This window comes from Lytechinus pictus, chromosome 1 (assembly GCF_037042905.1).
Source record: "Lytechinus pictus isolate F3 Inbred chromosome 1, Lp3.0, whole genome shotgun sequence".
Classification (NCBI taxonomy): Eukaryota; Metazoa; Echinodermata; class Echinoidea; order Temnopleuroida; family Toxopneustidae; genus Lytechinus; species Lytechinus pictus.
The window spans coordinates 43,477,289-43,499,120 of NC_087245.1; positions in this window are offsets into that span (position 1 = coordinate 43,477,289).

Consider the following 21,832-nt stretch of genomic DNA (forward strand, 5'->3'; position numbering starts at 1 on the left):
GATTAAGATAGCTATTGTTGTGTGAATACTGCTGAGGGAAATCGGGGGAAAAGATGGGCTCATGAAAAAGTCAACGATCGAGAAGCACGGAGCCAACACGAACAAAATACATGTGAATTCATATAGACATCGATTATTTTATTCATATAATATAATGGTGGATAATTTCCATTGAATGATAGACATTAGATCGCTTGTGTATTGAACCTTTTCCAATCCTCATTTGGACCTATATACAGCGGACATCTGAATGCAATGAGTTCTGATGCAAATTGGAATGATTGTATATAATCAATGATTATACGCTATTTACTATTGATTATACCATGATAGATGTGCTTATAATTCCTTTACCTATTACATTTTTACTTTTCCTTAACTGAGGAGGGGGTACGGTTATCACTTATATTTCGCCAATAATTCACTCATATAGTTTTATATTATCTATATCACATTATTGTTTTCGATCACTCATGTCGCACGTTACACCCTTTTATATTACTAGTACTTCATTATTGTTCAGTAAATATTTATTTTAAATTAACCATTGGGATTGGACAGGAGGCTTTATGCCACAGTAATTTAGTTACGTTTTCTGTCCGTGGCATTCGAATGGGTGATATATTTCTTATTTTGTGTTGTTTGTACTGAAATATATTTTTCTTTGTCGAATAAATAATAATACTGATAATAATGCTTGTATTTCTTGAAACGAATTTATTGCGGCATACACAAGACAAATTGAAGAAAATAATCATATAAATGTACATGAATGTGATCCGTTTAGAGCAGTTTATGCACACTGTTGTATTAACCGGTGTACATGGAGGACCACAACAGTTATTTTGCACCGGACGGTGTTAAATTGACAGTGTTAAATTAACACCTATAGGTGTTATTACAACACCTTCGGTTGTTACATTTACACTCTTTGGTGTTATTTTCAATCTAACACCTCAGGGTGTGGTCCTCTATCAACACCAACTGTTGTCAGTTTTAACACCACAGTTTTTACAGTGTGCCAAATCCTCTTAATGCTCAAAACATGACAGCGAAGTAACAACCCAACAAGATAATACTAATTTCTTCATTATACACACTCATGAGATGAAGTGTCCATTCATCGACAAATAAATCCAGAAATATAGATAAACAATACGTAATATAGTAAATGCAGTTGGGTGATATATAGGCCTACGTATATATACATGTAGATTTAACGGAATATTGCAAGAGTTGAAAAGTTGCTCTCAATACGGTCCTACCCGTTCTCGGCAAACTTAAGAGGTGTTTGTGAATTTTATTCGCATATATTACATTATATACTAAGATTAAACAATTAAAACTAAGATATCAATATTGATAAATCCATTTATTAGATTTTGTTCATATGTTATATATTGTCGCATGTGGTAGCGTATAAAATATTCACACTAGGGTGGACACATACGAGCCTACAGGAGAGGATGAGGGGGGGGGGTGGATTTACCCTATGTCAAGGGGGAGGGAAGGTGGGGCGATTCAAATTTTCATCTCATATAGCCTTAATAATAAATATTGAGATATATCATGTCAGAATTATTCCTGACATCATTGGAAAGTGAACATTCTGAGCACTTTTTACAATCATTTACAAGATTATGTATTTAACCAAATAGTCAGTTTCACTGTGTAATTTTGCCGGATTTTATTGAGAAATTGAAATTATACATTTTTGGAAAGGTTATTGTATAAGGAATCAGAATAAAAATATTTCCATTTGCCCCGATACCTACATGGCCGGGCGCCATCTTGGAGTTTTTACAAAATGACCGCCAAAGACAGGGGTTTTGACAATATCTCGGCTTCTAAGTAACCTAGAATTACGACTCTGGCACCTAAACAACCATTTATGGGGTTAAGGAATCTGTTGGTATCAAAATAATCAACTTTTATCAAGAAAGAAAATAATTTTAATGATATTTTTGGTCTTTTCCTATGTATTTACAGACTCAAACACACATTAAAGTCCAAATTAAGTATTGCTAATTAAGTGACCTAAACATAACTTTCAGTAAGGATAATGTTAAACCAATGTGTCAAACATTATTTTTATAATCATTTATCGTGTGTTTTAGGTTACATGAGAAAGGTCAAAGGTCACTTAGGGTTGATGAACTTTGACCACGTCTGGGTATCAACTTGAAATCTTAACCAATGTTAAGTGTTTGAAAGGTCACCATAACCTAGAGAGGAATACGGGTAATAAAGACAGTATCAATGATTATGTTGCATCAGTTTGAGGGCTCATGATCAAGGACAAGGTCAAAGGTTAACGCAATTTTACCATGTTGTTGTTTCACTAATTACCAAAATACAACTTATGCAAGGTTAAGATTTAACTTTCATATAAAGGTAATCAAGTAGGCCATCAGTAAATCGATGAATGACTTTCGGGCTACTAAGCGAAGGTTAAAGGTCAATCGGGGGTCAACTAAATAAGAATATTTTAAAAGGGTTAGGATTTTATTCATGTTTAGACCAATTTTTGAAATTATCAGTCAGGATAAACATGCATATAACGGTTATAAGATATCAGAAATGAGATGAGAATAGATGAGAATAACTTCATGTTACTGGTACAAGGTCAAAAGTCATGTCAGATCAATTAACTTGCATAAGTATTAATATTTTGTTAATAACCTGAAAAATACCTTATAACAATAAATGAAACTTGTTTGCATCAACCGGTATATTGGATATAAAAAATGACATGAATTGAAAAGAATGTTTTAAGTCAAGGTCGAAGGTAATTTGAAGTCAATAAAATTTATTAGCAAATAAATGGGGGTCTCTCTTTTCTTAAAAGAAAATACAAATTCATCTTATAAGTAGGGTAGTTCTTTACAAAGTCATTGCTGCTGCTACATGTTTATTTGATTGTGTAGTGCAGGCGATCTGTCAGAATTTAACTTAGTTTAAGTTGACAATTTATTGACACCAAATGACCATTGGTCTTCTCTAAGTAACCTAAGTGACCAGACAAGCCAGTCGATTTAGTGACATGCCTACTTGATAAATATTATACGTAATATTCATGAAATAAGTCATTGTACTTTCAGAGTTGTGATGACATTTCAAAAACTAATCCTTGGTTAAGATTGAAATTTTGATACCACAACATGATATGGGTAATGAAGTATCACTGATCTACCTCCATGAGTTTCAGGCTGTCACGTGATCAAGGCCAAATATTATTTAGGGTTAATGAACTTTGACCATGTTCGTGGTATCAACATTTAAGTCTTAACCAATGTGAGGTTTTAAAGTGTCAACATAACTTTGAAAGTGGAAGGACATATTTCATGAAAAAAAGTTATCAAGTAAATAGATGAATGAAATTTCAGGTCAGTAGGAGGTGAAAGGTTATTTTGGGGAATATTGTTTTCAACTTAAACAACTCGGAACGCTTCTGACAGCATCACATGAACCAAATAATTCAATATAGCACCAGTGCTGACTTAAAAAAAACAAATACCATTCGTGTCAAATGAATGATTTTTCAAAAAAGAGAAAGGAACTTTATCTTACATCCAAAGTTCATTGACCTCAATTGACCTTTTACCTTGACTGAAAAAAAATCCTTTCATTGATAACATTTGTGATCCAAAAAAGATCTTATAAAAGTTTGATTTACTGTGATGAAGTAGTTACAGAATATGAGCAAAATATATATTCTTATCCAAATTAATACATCCAAAATGACCCTTGACCTTGACCCAGTAACCTGAAATCTTTGTAATTGAATTCCAGATACCTGTTTATCATAATATACCTCTTTAACTCAATACTGATTGATAATTTCAAACATGTTAAAATCCACAGTCTGATCTAATCTCTTTTTTAATTTCTTCAATTTTGACCCCCTATTGACCACTGACCTTCACATGGAGAACTGAAAGTCATTTATCCATTTGCTGACACTTGATGAACATTATATGGACGTTTTTAGAATAGGGACTTGCGAAAATTAGGTCTAGCTTGAAAAATCAGTCTTAGCGATGCTTTAAGTTTTAGGTAGTGAAATCACAACATGGTCAAGGTGCATTAACCCTAAATGACCCTTGACCTTGATCATGTGACTTGAAACTCATGCAAAATGATCTATGATACTTTATTACCCATATCCTCTCTAGTTTACTATGACCTTTCAAAAATTTAACCTTGGTTATTTACCCAAACATGGTCAAAGTTCAGTGACCCTAAGCGACCTATGACCTTGGTCACGTAACCTGAAACACATGATAAATGATTAGAAAAAGCATGTGTGACACACTGGTTTAACATCTCCCTTATTGAAAGGTATTCAGGTTGCTTAATTTGTAATTATGTGTTCGAGTCTGGAAATACGTAGAAAAAGACAGAAAATATCATGAAAATGATTTTATTTCTTGAATAAAGTTAATTATTTTGATTGCAATAGATTCCTTGACCTCAGAAATGGTGGTTTAGGAGTCAAAACCATGTTCATTGGTTACTTGGAAGCTGAGATATTGTCGAAATCCCTGTTTTGGGCGGCCATTTTGAAAAATCCAAGATGGCGGCCATATAGGTCACGTTGCAAATGGAAACATTGTTATTCTGATTCCTCATACAATAACCTTTCCAAAAATGTATAGTTTTCAATTTCTCCAAAAAATCCGGCGAAGGCCCAAATATGAACATAGTGAACCTGACTAACACAACTAATGCTAGCACGAAGGGACATTTTAAGAACTGTTCTGCAGGGACTCATAAGGAGGAGGTATATCTCACTAATAGATTAAATGCTAAATTAAAGTATATGATTAATATTTTAATCCCGATAGTTTGATGAGACTTTGCAAACCGCAAATATTTCACATCCCTGTTGCTGTCTCTGAATAGTCACGTTATCACTTCTGCAAGTCCACGGTCGGTTCATATCAAATTCAGATCGGGTAAAGTATTAAGGCCTTAAATGTTTATGAGTTGAATTAAGAGAAATTCTGATTTGAAATAACAAGTAATGCAATTTCTATTACTTAAATGAAATAGTATGTAATTCGTTTTCAAGGGGAGGGGTCACTTTGGAAATTAAAATGTGGTTCTCATCGACTTAAAGGGACGAACATGGAAGTATAATTGATTGGTATTTGCCTCCTGAATGATTTCAAAGGAAAAATATTTATATTCCAGAACCACATTGTTGTATGACCATGCTATGGCATCATGAATTACGAGCTGTTACTATCGCGTCTCATTTTTCATTTTATTTCATTATCCGAAATCTATTTAATTTTCGGCATAGCCTACCAGGCAATTTATATTAAACATGCTTCATGCGTAACAAAATAGTTTACAAATGAGGATGAGGGCCCTGGGAACGATTTTTTTGACTGGGGGTTCTGATGTAAATTTGACAAGCAAAAAACAAATTAAAAAAGGTGCACTGAAAAATGAAGGTCATTTTGCTCCTAAAAAATTTGACAATAAAAAAGAAGGGTTTCAATAAAAAAAATATCATTTTTGTTACATTTATCATTTTTTTCACACCTACCAGAATTCCAGGGGATTCTGCCCGTGCTGCTTACAGAGAATAATACACACAGCACCCCTAGCATGCAACCTCGCTTCCCTGGGCCATGTCGCCCTCGGAGGTTATATATTTCTTTTGAAATGCTGTTGAACCATTACCAACGCTGTGAACACTAATGCCGATCATATATATGTATATACATGTATATATATATATATATATATATATATATATATGCGAGCGCGAGCTGAGAAATTTCATTCCGATCTGAAGGTAAATTGCCAATTCGTCCACTGCCAACTCGTCCTCTCACCACATCGTCTAACTTCATTTAGTCTAATGCCATTCCGTCCATCAATATTTCGTCTAACATCCATTTAGTCCAATAACCATATGGTCCAATGATCACTTTGTCTAATCACCATATCGTCTATTACCATTTCGTCTAATAACCAGTTGGTCTAATTTTTTTCCCGGTGTATCAATGCAGAAACAAAGATTAACCATTAAAAAGATGTATACTAACCAAAGTGTCTAGTAAATGAATACGTTTTCATTGCAGGTGACCACTCAAAATTTGCAATTATGACGGTCATCTTTAAATTTGTATGGAAAAATTAACTTTTTACCAAAATACAATGGATATTGTCAATATACATTTCTCGATATTGCTCTAAAATGAGACCAGTGTGCCTGAGACAAGAGATTGGCTAATCTCTTGTCACAGGCACACTACCAGAATTGCTTATTGGACTTTATATCATGTATGCCTTGCTCTCCCGAGTATACTGCAAGGGCGGCTCCAGCATTCGCCAATAGGGGGGGGGGGGGCGGCGGAAAATTTCAGCCACATTTTCCCCGATCGAAGTTGATTTTTGTTCTTTTTATTGAAGAGATAGTCCTAAAAGCCACTTCTTAGCTTTATTCTTACAAATCAACATAAATACAAATAATATCATAAGCCTTATCTAAAAAGTGCGAGCGCGAAGCGCGAGCTATTTTTTATTTTATGTATTTTGTCCTAAAATTTGAACATTCCGGGCAATGTTTGTGATCCTAAGCAAGATGTATATGCAACTTAATCATTACTGAGAGCGCGAAGCGCGAGCAGGAATTTTTATTATACGTTTTGATCTGATCGAAAAGGGACCTAAAAAGTACTGCTTGCCATGGAAATCTTACATATTTCAACAATCAAATAATGCGAGCGCGAAGCACGAGCTGAATTTTTTTGAAATGTTTTCCTAAAAAATGGAAATTCTAAGCACTTTATTTTATCGTGAACAGGATAGATATATAATCAAATAATGCGAGCGCGAGCGGAAAAATTCGAGACTTTGACCTAAAAACGGGACACCCTAGTCATGATTTGTAAATCATGGAAATGATGAGTAATTTGTGATATTCATACATTAATGATACGAGCGCAAAGCGCGAGCAGAATTTTTTTTATATTCAATAAACCTAGAATATTCAAATCAATAAACCTAGAATCTGGGCATTCTAAATCCATATTTGTTATCATGAAAATCAGTAAAGCGAGTGCGAAGCGCGAGCTTAAAATATTTGATATTCCGATCTGAAAAGGGGCCAATAAGTTCTATATTTCAAGCACTTTGTAGGAAAATTGTGAGGTGGATATGGATCACACACATCATAAAGAGCGAATATTTTTCATTATTTTTCAATTTGAGTTTTGACATAGGACCGCGACATTCTAAGGACATTTTGTCATCATATGAAAATGATGACTTTTTTCCTATTCCTGTTCCTGAGCGCGAGATGAAACTTGTCGATATTCCATTCTTAAAAAAGGGACAATTCAATTATTGAATTAATGTCTTATTTATTAATCTACTAAGCCTAACGAGAGCGCGAAATCTGTTAATGTTATGGCCTGAAAACTGGACATTTCAAGCACATTTATGAATAAGATGCATGAGTTAATATCTTTCAACAATTAATGCGAGCGCAAATCGCGAGCCGAAATTTTTTTATAAACTGTCATGAAATTTTGATTTTTTAAGTAGTTTGTTAAATAACTAATAATGAAATATACATAACTCACTAATCAAAATGCGAGCGTGCAGCGCTTGCTGATGCGTTTTGATAATCAGACCTGACTAAGGATATTTTGAGAACTTTATGGAATACACGAAATCAATAGGTACCTGACAAATCAAATTTTTGCGAGCGCGCAGCGCGAGCAGAAAATGTTCATATTTAGACAAAAAAACTGACATTTTTACAGAGCACTTTTTAAAAATCAAACAAAATAAAGAAAGTTCGATTTCCGAGCTTAAATATGTTTTGTATATATTGACTTAAAAACTTGATATTTTAAGCTCCATATTGAGCAAGATATGTAAATCACCTAACAGGCAATTCGAGCGCGAAGCGCGAGCGAAGATTTTGTATAGTGACGTGAAATATTTCTTTTCCAACTCTCCCCCTCATCTTATTCTATTCACTCTTCTTCTCCCTCTTTTTCTTTCTTTCCCCCTTTCCCCCCTTTTTTTGATCCGCCAATAGGGGGGGGGGGGGGGCCCTCGGCCCCCCTGGATGTACTGCAATTACTTAATCGCAATTCTCATTATAAGGAAAACAGCACAATTAAAACGACTCTTTGCTTTGGTTGTACACTCAGACACCAATGATGATATAATATTTCGCTATGAACTTTTGAATTTAGGGCGCATTGTACTGTTAATATTTATAAAAAGTGGATTTAACGGAAATGGTTTTCACAATGATCTAGGACTTTGTTTACAACCATAGGCGGCGGAAGCGGGGGGGGGGGGGACGATCCCCCCTAAAAATATTTGTCGATAACCTTTTTTTTTTTTCCTTGTCAATTTTTTTTTCCTGCGTCCCCCTTAAAATTTTTGGTTGATAACCTTTTTTTCTTTTTTTACTTGTCAAAAAATGTATGTGGTCCCCCCTAAAATTTTTGGCTTCCGCCGCCAATGTTTCCAACCACTTTCTGTTCTTCAGATTTGGAGTGTTTTTTATAATGAACAAACGACCACAACAATAATTATTTGTGTGCTCTTTACAAAAACAGTATTGTTAGAACTACACCGCCGGTGTTTAAAGGGGACTACCACACCAACTACTGTACATCACAGCGTGTCCCACAAAAATAAATGTTAATGGCACTTTGAGTATAATGTGAAAATTACTAAATCCTCTTGTATATACTTTCATAATCGTAAATTATTATTTTTTCATACAACTGGCTTGAATTTCATGCGATATGATTCATTAAACACAGAGCTATGAGCCTTCTTTCAGATTTCATCAGAAAACCTCGCAATCCAAGTTTCGTTATTGCGTTGAATAAAGTACCATCACGTCTTCATTTATTTTTTCCAATTTAGATTTCGGCCAACAACTTACGACCGATACTTGAATTTAAAAGGAAATTGAATGTTTAAGAAGATTGGCATGATATCTTGAATCAACGTGATTAATCAAACATTAAATTAATTGATTGATTGATTATAGACCAACTGAAGGATTATATTTTTTAATCCATGATAAAATCTTGATCTCATCTAATAATCAGAGGGGACGAATATTCATTCATCCCCAAGTCCTGAAAAAAGGGAATCCTTGCAGATTTACACCCATGGCTGAAAGTGAATAAATACAGCGTAAATAGATAACAATCTTATTAGCTGAACCTGACTAAATACAAAACTTGGATGGAGAGATTTCCTGATGTGTAATGAACAAATGCTTAGATCTTTGTTATGATTGAATCATAACACATGACACTTAATCCTGTTGTAGGAAATGAATTGTAGTTTACGGGCGTAAAGAATATAAACAATATATTGACGTAATTCTAATATTACACCCGACTATAGTGCCATTTTTCGAGGGACACGCTGTAGTATTGAATTCATGGTGTTAGGTCAACATCACTGGCGTATATTATAACCTTTTTCCATTTGATATTTTAACACACTATAAGCCCGCATATTTAGTGTCACGTTCAAACTTCATTGTGCATAATTATTAGACCTGATTGTGTGTGATTCTCACGACACCGATTGATTCTACAAGCACTATAGAGTGCAGAAGGGTAGCGTGTCTACATGCAGGGATAGCAAGGAAATGCTACGCCCCCCCCCCTGGGGCGTGGGTAGTATTTACTAATATGTTAAATTAAATTAAACCAGTAAGAATGGATGTGGGAGCAAACGGCTCGATGTTGTTTAAGTAAATTAAACCAGTGAGAAACACGGAGAATAAAATGGACAGACGACATGGGCGTGGCCCTTACCGCACATACCAATCTCGCTCCTTCCTCCTCATTGGTGGAAATGTCGAGGCACATGACCCCTTCGGTACCTGGGGCCCGTTGCAGAAAGACTTTCGATCAAACGTAACTCATAAAAACGTTGACTCTTAACCAATGGGATACACGATTAGTGACTTGCAATTGACTTTTAGTTGTTTTTAAACGCATCTCTTTCTGCAACAGACCCTTGGACTAGCATTATGTCATCGAGAACATTCTGTGAAAATATTTGATCCGAATAAAGAAATATATATTTAGTCACTGGTTCTTGAGCTCTGAATCTGTTATGAGCTCATGGTGCCTATATGGCAAGGTTGTGCCATTCCTATCACTGAACTAGAGATACGTGGAATACGTGTCCCTATTCCCAACGTACACAAAGCAGTGCGGCAACGAAGAGCATCGGACTTCACGCTCGACTGAGCGCGCCGCCATTTTGCTAGGTCAATACTGGCTAGTCGACAAATGCTGCGTGAAGGCAGATGGGAGAAAGGAACGCAAAGAAAGTGTTCCTTGTGCTGTTTAAAGTTTTAGTTTGCTTTGTTACATCATGAACTATATGTTATTGAATACTTTCATAACTGAAAATGTTGATTAAGTCACATTTTTGTATTAAAGGGGAATAAACATACAGACATGAAATCATAAAAACTCGACCTTTTTCACGCGCACACTATATGACAAAGAAAGGCCCAACAACAAATTTGCTTTCTGAGTAGGCCTACAATTTGTCTGAACAATAAAGGCCTACAAGCTGGTTGCATTAAAAAAAAAAAATCTTTTAACGATTAGAAATCATGTCTCTTTTCTCTAGCTTTTTTTTAAAACCTCCCTTCTCATTCAACTATTCATCTCATCTCATTTTCTCTGATTTTCCTCTTCTGTCCATCTCTCTTATCCTCCCTTTTCTCCATCCCCTTCTATTTCTTCCATTTCTACTTTCATGCCCCTCTCTCTCTTATTTCTCCCCTTTATATCATCTCGATCTCCCTCTTTATTATTTTTCCTTTCTCTTTGGCTTCTTTCTCTCTGATTTTCCTCTTCTTTCTCATCTCTCTCTCTCTTACCTTCCCTTTCTATATATCCCCTTTTATCTCTCTTTTATTTCCCCATCTCCCTTATATCAAGCCCTCTTATCTCCCTCTCGTCTCGCCTTTCTCTCCTCACCTTTTTCTCATTCCTCGTCATTTCCCCCTTTCTCTTTCTCTCTCTCTCTCTCTTTGATCTTCCTCTTCTTTCCATCTCTTCTCGTTGATCGTCCGTTTCTTGTTTTCTCTCCGGCTGCATCTTTACCATTTTGCCTTTCTCATTTCAACTTTCTCTATATAAATTTTTAGTAAATATTCCCTTCCCTCCCTCTCATACTGTTCAATCACACATTCAGGGTGAAAAATTGGATAGAAGTTTGAGGACAAGAAGGTTGTTACTTTTAATGAGCCTTCAAAGTTGGACCTTCGTGTGCTCAGCCATGAAATATCTACTAAGTACAGTGTATATAAAAATGGGCACAATATAATTTGAATTCTTATGAAATTTAATTTGGAAGAGCATGGATGTTGCACGACATGTGCTTATACATCAATACACCTTTACATAAAGGAAGGGGTGATGGATAAACAAATTCAACTCTAACAAGTTTACTAATTAGAGCACAGATCAGAAAAGCATAGCAATGGTAATTCCATTTAAAAAGTTGTGGCACTAAATTTCGCTTACTTTCACATACCAGATAATTATATGCATATCCTGGTCAGTATATATGAAATATTCCACATGTCAAAAATTGCACAAAAAGACCACTACCTCTTGTCAAATATTTGCCAGGGTGACCAGACGTCCCGTATTTCCCGGGATCGTCCCGTATTTTGCTCCTTTGTCCCGGCGTCCCGACAAACCCTTCCCGGGACACCTATCTGTCCCGTATTTTTAGAATATTGAACAAAATGTAGTTGATACATTTAAAAGTGACGAATTTTCATCAAATAACAGATGACGAAGCAGAGACAACAATAAATCGATAACTAAACTTTTGCAAAGTTTTGCGGGTGATTTTTATCCTAACCCAATAGGCCTACATTGCAAACGAGCTGGCTTCCTGCCTTCGTGTGGCAGGCTCTATGCATGTAGGATCGGAGCAGATTCTTTTCGGGCGGGAAGTTTTTATGATCATATATTATAGATTCTCAGATTACTGATTTAATAGGAGGAACAAGTTTTTTTAGTTTTCATAACTGGATCTACATGTAGTTGTTTAAGCTTTCGTTTTGAGTCTTGTTGTGTAGGATGCCGGCGCTGTTTCCTCTAATTTGTAAGTTGACAATGTTTCACTTTGAAATTTTATTCATTTCTAAACCACTTAGTTTTTCAAAATTTTAAAGATTTATATCTAAAAAACACCAAATATATCATTATCATTTCTGTTAGATGATTGGATTGCTTTTGTTTGAAGTTTGAACTTTTTCCTCTTTCATTTTTATTCTTCATCCTTCTATCCTTCCTGCTTGCTTTTTTTGTTCCATCTATCTTTTAATATTTCCTACCTTTCTTTCCTGATCCAGTCTGTGTGTTAATTTTCTTTCTTTCCTTCTTTCTCTTATCTGCCCTTTTTATTTACTTCCTTCTCCCTTCCTCACCTTTAATTTCTTTTCGTTTTTTCTCTCCTTCCATTATTTTTTTCTCATTCTCTCCTCCCTCAAATCTTTCCTCCCTCTCTTTCATTCTTTCTTTCATTCTTTATTCTATTTTTCCTTCTAATTCTTTCTTTCCCTCCCTCCCTTCCTTCCTTCCCCCTTCCTGTTTTCTTCTTTCTTTGTTTCTTTCTTTCAGAGAATGAAAACATTTTTCTTTCCTTCATTCTTTGTTTCCCTTCTTTTTCTTACTTTTTCTTTCTCACCTTTATTTTGTCTGTCACACATCTTCCCTTTCTTTCTTTTTCTTTCTTTTTATATTCGATGAATTCAAAGAATGACGGAAACCTTTTTTTCTCTTTTATTCTTTCTTTCATCGTCTTTTAAATTATTCTTACTTTCTTTCATTTTCCCCCTTCATTTTCCCCTTCGTTTTTTTCTTTCTTCTTTCTTATTTCATTTCTTTTCTTTCTCTCCTTCATTCTTTCGTTCACCCTCCCTTCCAATTCTTTATATTTTTTCACAAGTATAATACTGTGTAGCCTTCTTTGATGATCTTTTTTTATCGATTGTCCCGTATTTCATTTTTTGAAATCTGGTCACCCTGATTTAAGCCCTTTTTTTAAACTACATGAATTACCAGGTCCCAGTACATTGTGCATATAGAAATATGTTTGTACATGCTTGGCTTACTGACATTAAAATACACTTTGCCACACTAAGTACATCAGTATTAATTTTATATTTATAGAGAAAACATATTGCATCTTGCACATACTTTCAATTGCCTTCTACGGCGCGTTCTCGAACAATTGACCTAGCAAAATGGCGGCGGTCACGTGACTTATCGAGTTCGCCGGCGATGTTTTGCTTGGGTGAACACGACTTCCACGTATTTCTAGTTCAGTGATTCCTATACATAGAGGGAACACATGAGTATTACAGACCCCCATTGACTCACGTGTTAAATCATAGCTCATCAAAAAATCATCAAAAATCAATCCCACGATAGATTTTGCTTTAATTCTCTGACATTTGTCACAATCAACGGTACATTAAGACCTGATATGTTAATCGGGTACTTGCCCGGCTCAATCAAAAGTTAAGTGGCCTGAAATAAGACTAACCATAATTTCGGCCAGTTCATCGCCAGAAAAACCCGAACTGCATTGTGGGTAATAATAATTAAAATGAAATACAAAAATGCAGTTTAGCCTCCCCAAAGGCCTTAATTATGAAAGAGTATGAACATGACATTGTTTCTATCATTTATATTTTGATATACAAACATTTTGTCCATTTTTAATGAATTATTTTAATCAATAAAGTCATGTGATCTTTACTTACGCCTGTCCGACATGCTTTGCGCGCGGTTGAATTACTCTCATGTGCCCTATACTGAGGGTCGAACAAAGAAAAGTTGAATATTTTGGTCTCAAAAGAAAGAGTGGGTTCTCCTGAAAAGATTGATACCTTGCATTCAATACCTAATCTGACTAAACGCGTTAAAAGAAAAGAAAACGTCTCATTAGACGCCCCTCATTTTAATGTAAAAATACAGTGTTCCATTCACATAATTTGTGCGCTTCCTATAGGCTATGGTATTGCAGCTACAAGTTCTACTTGTTTGATGTCCATCAATGGGCTAAAATATATATTGTGTGGAGTTAAAACTTCTTGTTAGCATGTTTAATTTTGTTCGAAGTGATTTATTACCTTTTTTATTCGCATAAAAATAAACAAAGTAAATAAAAGAAAATTGATAACAAACAAAGAGTGTACGCAATTCTTGTGCTCATATCGCCTCTATTCCTCATTATAACTCACGAGCTGGAGGGGGGGTGCTATAGATATATACCATCAACCCCGCCCTGCTTACAAGACAGGAGGATGAGGTGTGTACCCCGACTCAGCTCCCCCCCCCCCCCCGCGCGTATATAGCTTTCAACGAAGTGAATAGTATTCAAGTGCGCGATCCACATCTGACTGAGACAAGTTTATGTATTTTAATGTTTTGTTCATCTTTCTTTCTCGGCGTGCTCTTAACACTAAAATTGGGAATCCTTGATGATAATTAGTAATTATTTATCATTTTAAAATCCCTACTTATTTCATTTCACACTCTCAAACCAACCAGATCTGATCTCCTGTTAGCAGTAGAAACTCGCATTTCTGCATGATAAATGATAATAAGCATTGAATATGCATTTGAAAGCGTCATTTCATCATAGTAAGCGATAAATGCACTAAATGCCGAGTTATATACCGAACAACTGTTGTCAAACATAACCTATTTCATTGTATAAAACTGTTTAAAGCATTCCATCACTGATTTCTAGCAGACGACGCTCAGCCTTAGCAACGAATGTGTTGAAGTGTAGTCGCGGTATAGGGAACACATGAGTATTACAGACCCCCATTGACTCACGTGTTAAATCATAGCTCATCAAAAAATCATCAAAAATCAATCCCACGATAGATTTTGCTTTAATTCTCTGACATTTGTCACAATCAACGGTACATTAAGACCTGATATGTTAATCGGGTACTTGCCCGGCTCAATCAAAAGTTAAGTGGCCTGAAATAAGACTAACCATAATTTCGGCCAGTTCATCGCCAGAAAAACCCGAACTGCATTGTGGGTAATAATAATTAAAATGAAATACAAAAATGCAGTTTAGCCTCCCCAAAGGCCTTAATTATGAAAGAGTATGAACATGACATTGTTTCTATCATTTATATTTTGATATACAAACATTTTGTCCATTTTTAATGAATTATTTTAATCAATAAAGTCATGTGATCTTTACTTACGCCTGTCCGACATGCTTTGCGCGCGGTTGAATTACTCTCATGTGCCCTATACTGAGGGTCGAACAAAGAAAAGTTGAATATTTTGGTCTCAAAAGAAAGAGTGGGTTCTCCTGAAAAGATTGATACCTTGCATTCAATACCTAATCTGACTAAACGCGTTAAAAGAAAAGAAAACGTCTCATTAGACGCCCCTCATTTTAATGTAAAAATACAGTGTTCCATTCACATAATTTGTGCGCTTCCTATAGGCTATGGTATTGCAGCTACAAGTTCTACTTGTTTGATGTCCATCAATGGGCTAAAATATATATTGTGTGGAGTTAAAACTTCTTGTTAGCATGTTTAATTTTGTTCGAAGTGATTTATTACCTTTTTTATTCGCATAAAAATAAACAAAGTAAATAAAAGAAAATTGATAACAAACAAAGAGTGTACGCAATTCTTGTGCTCATATCGCCTCTATTCCTCATTATAACTCACGAGCTGGAGGGGGGGTGCTATAGATATATACCATCAACCCCGCCCTGCTTACAAGACAGGAGGATGAGGTGTGTACCCCGACTCAGCTCCCCCCCCCCCGCGCGTATATAGCTTTCAACGAAGTGAATAGTATTCAAGTGCGCGATCCACATCTGACTGAGACAAGTTTATGTATTTTAATGTTTTGTTCATCTTTCTTTCTCGGCGTGCTCTTAACACTAAAATTGGGAATCCTTGATGATAATTAGTAATTATTTATCATTTTAAAATCCCTACTTATTTCATTTCACACTCTCAAACCAACCAGATCTGATCTCCTGTTAGCAGTAGAAACTCGCATTTCTGCATGATAAATGATAATAAGCATTGAATATGCATTTGAAAGCGTCATTTCATCATAGTAAGCGATAAATGCACTAAATGCCGAGTTATATACCGAACAACTGTTGTCAAACATAACCTATTTCATTGTATAAAACTGTTTAAAGCATTCCATCACTGATTTCTAGCAGACGACGCTCAGCCTTAGCAACGAATGTGTTGAAGTGTAGTCGCGGTATAGGGAACACATGAGTATTACAGACCCCCATTGACTCACGTGTTAAATCATAGCTCATCAAAAAATCATCAAAAATCAATCCCACGATAGATTTTGCTTTAATTCTCTGACATTTGTCACAATCAACGGTACATTAAGACCTGATATGTTAATCGGGTACTTGCCCGGCTCAATCAAAAGTTAAGTGGCCTGAAATAAGACTAACCATAATTTCGGCCAGTTCATCGCCAGAAAAACCCGAACTGCATTGTGGGTAATAATAATTAAAATGAAATACAAAAATGCAGTTTAGCCTCCCCAAAGGCCTTAATTATGAAAGAGTATGAACATGACATTGTTTCTATCATTTATATTTTGATATACAAACATTTTGTCCATTTTTAATGAATTATTTTAATCAATAAAGTCATGTGATCTTTACTTACGCCTGTCCGACATGCTTTGCGCGCGGTTGAATTACTCTCATGTGCCCTATACTGAGGGTCGAACAAAGAAAAGTTGAATATTTTGGTCTCAAAAGAAAGAGTGGGTTCTCCTGAAAAGATTGATACCTTGCATTCAATACCTAATCTGACTAAACGCGTTAAAAGAAAAGAAAACGTCTCATTAGACGCCCCTCATTTTAATGTAAAAATACAGTGTTCCATTCACATAATTTGTGCGCTTCCTATAGGCTATGGTATTGCAGCTACAAGTTCTACTTGTTTGATGTCCATCAATGGGCTAAAATATATATTGTGTGGAGTTAAAACTTCTTGTTAGCATGTTTAATTTTGTTCGAAGTGATTTATTACCTTTTTTATTCGCATAAAAATAAACAAAGTAAATAAAAGAAAATTGATAACAAACAAAGAGTGTACGCAATTCTTGTGCTCATATCGCCTCTATTCCTCATTATAACTCACGAGCTGGAGGGGGGGTGCTATAGATATATACCATCAACCCCGCCCTGCTTACAAGACAGGAGGATGAGGTGTGTACCCCGACTCAGCTCCCCCCCCCCCCCGCGCGTATATAGCTTTCAACGAAGTGAATAGTATTCAAGTGCGCGATCCACATCTGACTGAGACAAGTTTATGTATTTTAATGTTTTGTTCATCTTTCTTTCTCGGCGTGCTCTTAACACTAAAATTGGGAATCCTTGATGATAATTAGTAATTATTTATCATTTTAAAATCCCTACTTATTTCATTTCACACTCTCAAACCAACCAGATCTGATCTCCTGTTAGCAGTAGAAACTCGCATTTCTGCATGATAAATGATAATAAGCATTGAATATGCATTTGAAAGCGTCATTTCATCATAGTAAGCGATAAATGCACTAAATGCCGAGTTATATACCGAACAACTGTTGTCAAACATAACCTATTTCATTGTATAAAACTGTTTAAAGCATTCCATCACTGATTTCTAGCAGACGACGCTCAGCCTTAGCAACGAATGTGTTGAAGTGTAGTCGCGGTATAGGGAACACATGAGTATTACAGACCCCCATTGACTCACGTGTTAAATCATAGCTCATCAAAAAATCATCAAAAATCAATCCCACGATAGATTTTGCTTTAATTCTCTGACATTTGTCACAATCAACGGTACATTAAGACCTGATATGTTAATCGGGTACTTGCCCGGCTCAATCAAAAGTTAAGTGGCCTGAAATAAGACTAACCATAATTTCGGCCAGTTCATCGCCAGAAAAACCCGAACTGCATTGTGGGTAATAATAATTAAAATGAAATACAAAAATGCAGTTTAGCCTCCCCAAAGGCCTTAATTATGAAAGAGTATGAACATGACATTGTTTCTATCATTTATATTTTGATATACAAACATTTTGTCCATTTTTAATGAATTATTTTAATCAATAAAGTCATGTGATCTTTACTTACGCCTGTCCGACATGCTTTGCGCGCGGTTGAATTACTCTCATGTGCCCTATACTGAGGGTCGAACAAAGAAAAGTTGAATATTTTGGTCTCAAAAGAAAGAGTGGGTTCTCCTGAAAAGATTGATACCTTGCATTCAATACCTAATCTGACTAAACGCGTTAAAAGAAAAGAAAACGTCTCATTAGACGCCCCTCATTTTAATGTAAAAATACAGTGTTCCATTCACATAATTTGTGCGCTTCCTATAGGCTATGGTATTGCAGCTACAAGTTCTACTTGTTTGATGTCCATCAATGGGCTAAAATATATATTGTGTGGAGTTAAAACTTCTTGTTAGCATGTTTAATTTTGTTCGAAGTGATTTATTACCTTTTTTATTCGCATAAAAATAAACAAAGTAAATAAAAGAAAATTGATAACAAACAAAGAGTGTACGCAATTCTTGTGCTCATATCGCCTCTATTCCTCATTATAACTCACGAGCTGGAGGGGGGGTGCTATAGATATATACCATCAACCCCGCCCTGCTTACAAGACAGGAGGATGAGGTGTGTACCCCGACTCAGCTCCCCCCCCCCCCCCCGCGCGTATATAGCTTTCAACGAAGTGAATAGTATTCAAGTGCGCGATCCACATCTGACTGAGACAAGTTTATGTATTTTAATGTTTTGTTCATCTTTCTTTCTCGGCGTGCTCTTAACACTAAAATTGGGAATCCTTGATGATAATTAGTAATTATTTATCATTTTAAAATCCCTACTTATTTCATTTCACACTCTCAAACCAACCAGATCTGATCTCCTGTTAGCAGTAGAAACTCGCATTTCTGCATGATAAATGATAATAAGCATTGAATATGCATTTGAAAGCGTCATTTCATCATAGTAAGCGATAAATGCACTAAATGCCGAGTTATATACCGAACAACTGTTGTCAAACATAACCTATTTCATTGTATAAAACTGTTTAAAGCATTCCATCACTGATTTCTAGCAGACGACGCTCAGCCTTAGCAACGAATGTGTTGAAGTGTAGTCGCGGTATAGGGAACACATGAGTATTACAGACCCCCATTGACTCACGTGTTAAATCATAGCTCATCAAAAAATCATCAAAAATCAATCCCACGATAGATTTTGCTTTAATTCTCTGACATTTGTCACAATCAACGGTACATTAAGACCTGATATGTTAATCGGGTACTTGCCCGGCTCAATCAAAAGTTAAGTGGCCTGAAATAAGACTAACCATAATTTCGGCCAGTTCATCGCCAGAAAAACCCGAACTGCATTGTGGGTAATAATAATTAAAATGAAATACAAAAATGCAGTTTAGCCTCCCCAAAGGCCTTAATTATGAAAGAGTATGAACATGACATTGTTTCTATCATTTATATTTTGATATACAAACATTTTGTCCATTTTTAATGAATTATTTTAATCAATAAAGTCATGTGATCTTTACTTACGCCTGTCCGACATGCTTTGCGCGCGGTTGAATTACTCTCATGTGCCCTATACTGAGGGTCGAACAAAGAAAAGTTGAATATTTTGGTCTCAAAAGAAAGAGTGGGTTCTCCTGAAAAGATTGATACCTTGCATTCAATACCTAATCTGACTAAACGCGTTAAAAGAAAAGAAAACGTCTCATTAGACGCCCCTCATTTTAATGTAAAAATACAGTGTTCCATTCACATAATTTGTGCGCTTCCTATAGGCTATGGTATTGCAGCTACAAGTTCTACTTGTTTGATGTCCATCAATGGGCTAAAATATATATTGTGTGGAGTTAAAACTTCTTGTTAGCATGTTTAATTTTGTTCGAAGTGATTTATTACCTTTTTTATTCGCATAAAAATAAACAAAGTAAATAAAAGAAAATTGATAACAAACAAAGAGTGTACGCAATTCTTGTGCTCATATCGCCTCTATTCCTCATTATAACTCACGAGCTGGAGGGGGGGTGCTATAGATATATACCATCAACCCCGCCCTGCTTACAAGACAGGAGGATGAGGTGTGTACCCCGACTCAGCTCCCCCCCCCCCCCCGCGCGTATATAGCTTTCAACGAAGTGAATAGTATTCAAGTGCGCGATCCACATCTGACTGAGACAAGTTTATGTATTTTAATGTTTTGTTCATCTTTCTTTCTCGGCGTGCTCTTAACACTAAAATTGGGAATCCTTGATGATAATTAGTAATTATTTATCATTTTAAAATCCCTACTTATTTCATTTCACACTCTCAAACCAACCAGATCTGATCTCCTGTTAGCAGTAGAAACTCGCATTTCTGCATGATAAATGATAATAAGCATTGAATATGCATTTGAAAGCGTCATTTCATCATAGTAAGCGATAAATGCACTAAATGCCGAGTTATATACCGAACAACTGTTGTCAAACATAACCTATTTCATTGTATAAAACTGTTTAAAGCATTCCATCACTGATTTCTAGCAGACGACGCTCAGCCTTAGCAACGAATGTGTTGAAGTGTAGTCGCGGTATAGGGAACACATGAGTATTACAGACCCCCATTGACTCACGTGTTAAATCATAGCTCATCAAAAAATCATCAAAAATCAATCCCACGATAGATTTTGCTTTAATTCTCTGACATTTGTCACAATCAACGGTACATTAAGACCTGATATGTTAATCGGGTACTTGCCCGGCTCAATCAAAAGTTAAGTGGCCTGAAATAAGACTAACCATAATTTCGGCCAGTTCATCGCCAGAAAAACCCGAACTGCATTGTGGGTAATAATAATTAAAATGAAATACAAAAATGCAGTTTAGCCTCCCCAAAGGCCTTAATTATGAAAGAGTATGAACATGACATTGTTTCTATCATTTATATTTTGATATACAAACATTTTGTCCATTTTTAATGAATTATTTTAATCAATAAAGTCATGTGATCTTTACTTACGCCTGTCCGACATGCTTTGCGCGCGGTTGAATTACTCTCATGTGCCCTATACTGAGGGTCGAACAAAGAAAAGTTGAATATTTTGGTCTCAAAAGAAAGAGTGGGTTCTCCTGAAAAGATTGATACCTTGCATTCAATACCTAATCTGACTAAACGCGTTAAAAGAAAAGAAAACGTCTCATTAGACGCCCCTCATTTTAATGTAAAAATACAGTGTTCCATTCACATAATTTGTGCGCTTCCTATAGGCTATGGTATTGCAGCTACAAGTTCTACTTGTTTGATGTCCATCAATGGGCTAAAATATATATTGTGTGGAGTTAAAACTTCTTGTTAGCATGTTTAATTTTGTTCGAAGTGATTTATTACCTTTTTTATTCGCATAAAAATAAACAAAGTAAATAAAAGAAAATTGATAACAAACAAAGAGTGTACGCAATTCTTGTGCTCATATCGCCTCTATTCCTCATTATAACTCACGAGCTGGAGGGGGGGTGCTATAGATATATACCATCAACCCCGCCCTGCTTACAAGACAGGAGGATGAGGTGTGTACCCCGACTCAGCTCCCCCCCCCCCCCCCGCGCGTATATAGCTTTCAACGAAGTGAATAGTATTCAAGTGCGCGATCCACATCTGACTGAGACAAGTTTATGTATTTTAATGTTTTGTTCATCTTTC